Raw genomic sequence first — 2,895 nt, 5'->3', positions numbered from 1 at the left:
TGGGGGGCAATCTCGGTGGGATCCGGGTGGGTGTTTGTGCGGGGTATGCTTCTTCATGGATGCTTGTTTGGTGACTGCTGGGGGCGCTGCCCGAAATGGGGGACGAAGGACACCTGCACTCGTGCGGGAGTCTCTCCGAACCTTGCTTGGGGGGCAATCTCGGTGGGATCCGGGTGGGTGTTTGTGCGGGGTATGCTTCTTCATGGATGCTTGTTCGGTGACTGTTGGGGGCGCTGCCTGAAATGGGGGACGAAGGACACCTGCACTCGTGCGGGAGTCTCTCCGAACCTTGCTTGGGGGGCAATCTCGGTGGGATCCGGGTGGGTGTTTGTGCGGGGTATGCTTCTTCATGGATGCTTGTTTGGTGATTGCTGGGGGCGCTGCCCGAAATGGGGGACGAAGGACACCTGCACTCGTGCGGGAGTCTTTCCGAACCTTGCTTGGGGGGCAATCTCGGCGGGATCCAGGGGGGTGTTTGTGCGGGGGTATGCTACGGTGCCTAGGCATGCAGCACCATGTCGGAAACTCGGAATGTGTGGGCTTATGCGGTGCGATCCATTGCTTCATATGGCTATTGCCATGGTTTTGCATGCTGCGGCATTTGTGGGCGATGCTTCTTCATGGATGCTTATTCGGTGACTGTTGGGGGCGCTGCCTGAAACGGGGGACGAAGGACACCTGCACTCGTGCGGGAGTCTCTCTGAACCTTGCTTGGGGGGCAATCTCGGTGGGATCCGGGTGGGTGTTTGTGCGGGGTATATGCTTCTTCATGGATGCTTGTTCGGTGACTGTTGGGGGCGCTGCCTGAAATGGGGGACGAAGGACACCTGCACTCGTGCGGGAGTCTCTCCGAACCTTGCTTGGGGGGCAATCTCGGTGGGATCCGGGTGGGTGTTTGTGCGGGGTATGCTTCTTCATGGATGCTTGTTTGGTGATTGCTGGGGGCGCTGCCCGAAATGGGGGACGAAGGACACCTGCACTCGTGCGGGAGTCTTTCCGAACCTTGCTTGGGGGGCAATCTCGGCGGGATCCAGGGGGGTGTTTGTGCGGGGGTATGCTACGGTGCCTAGTGTCACGGTCCTACATTTTATGCAGCGGAATAGACCGTGCGGCGCCAAGACTCTCCAGTCATGGCCAGCCTTTTCACTATCCGAGTTCATATATCGACCCATCTGATACCAATTGTATGCTCATGAGGTTCCCATAGTCGTCATGGCTCATGTCGCTCAGCAAGCTAGCCCGATGGCCTTGCGCCCACTCGGTAGCTTGTTACTCAATCTTGTGCCAAGATCTAGCCAGCAACCCATCTCTTCACTCGGGCCTTGGTCCATGCACATCTCGAATAGCATCCGACCCTAGAGCATGCACACCAGCATCATGCCAACATGCCCTCAGGGTAGCAACACAAGGTTGGAAGCCCACATATGAATGTCACCCGATGGCACGGTGTCGCCCCGTCCGTGCCTATTTAGCTTCCGACCCTCTTGAGCGAGGCAGAACCCGAGCCCCCGCTCATTGGCACATTTGCCACAACCTTGTAACAAAGGCCTACGTGTGTTCTTGGCATAGCCGATAGAAAACGGCATAGCGAATGCTACACTTAGCCTCTGACACAGGAGTGACGCGCAGTACCAGGTCGTAGCGCCTACCGGTACTGTCCTCGGGACTCCCTGTCCCTCGGAGACATAAGCCCACCTTCGTGGCACTATATGTCCGCCCCATGGCTTGCCGTCGCCCATGGGAAGCTCGCTTAGCCCAAGCTAGAAGCCGGAGCCGGGGGCCGTGGAGAGCCAACACGGACCACCCCCCCTAAAGAGCTTATTTAGCCATTTCCTTTCTGGCACCCATAGATATCACTTTGTGCGAGGAATCATAATGGGGTTTTCTCTAGCAAACCTTCACATCTTGGCTTGCCATTCGATATGCACCATCCTAGTGACATTCTTAAGAACTTCCCACGGCCCGGGATCGAAGATCCCGACCTTCAAATATTTACGAAAATGCCACTAGGCCATTCCAAAGGTGCGGACCGTCACATCCTCCCCCACTTGATTATGTCGATGCCCTCATCGACGTGCCCGCTGGCTATCCTCAAGACTCCTGCACTCCGCGTAACATCTTTCCTCCACATAAGCTCTTCAGGCTCAAACTCAAGATCCTGCATACGTCGTCCCTCTACCTCTGTAGAATCACCCTCTGTGACGACCTTCGCGCGCCCACTCTTGGACTTGGCCAAGGACCTATTGCATGCGTTCACCCAAACTCAAGCTTTCCTCAAAATATGCACCTCCTTGTGCATAAATTAGTGCTTCGCCCCGCACTTTCAGCTCCATATGCAGATGGTGTCCCCCTCGGACGAATTTTGCCTTTTGTATATCTCGCTGGCACCCAAGCCAGACTCGTGTCCCCCTTGGACAAATGTTCTCTTCACTTGTTGGCACCCGAGCCAACGCTTATTGTCCCTCTTGGACGAATAGCTTCCCGAGCTCCAAAGTAAGGCACTCTCTTGCCTTCAAGGTCCTCCCGTGGACCGAACTCTACCAAGTAATCCGATGGTGACATTGACCCTCTCATCGAGCACACCGTCTCCTCTCAGGTGGTGCCCCTACGTCAACTATCCCAACGGTACCCAAACTCGAGAGTTCTTCATGTGGTAGTTCTCCTCTCTCTTGAACTCCACTTCATGCATTTTCGGCACTCTGTTGCCGTGACGAGCTAAGTTTCCCTTCTTAGCTCTTGTTCCCGCGCTCAAATTTCCATCTCCACGATGGTGATGTGCTAGCAATTCTCAAGCTAGCTTTGCCTTCTCCAAAGGCAAATTTATGCACAACATCCCTCGAGTGTGCATTTATCCTTGTGGCTTCCAAAGCCAACCCTTGCGCAAGTGGCATCCTC

Source organism: Ziziphus jujuba, chromosome 7 (genome assembly GCF_031755915.1).
Source record: "Ziziphus jujuba cultivar Dongzao chromosome 7, ASM3175591v1".
Classification (NCBI taxonomy): Eukaryota; Viridiplantae; Streptophyta; class Magnoliopsida; order Rosales; family Rhamnaceae; genus Ziziphus; species Ziziphus jujuba.
Note: the sequence above shows the minus strand (reverse complement) of the source record.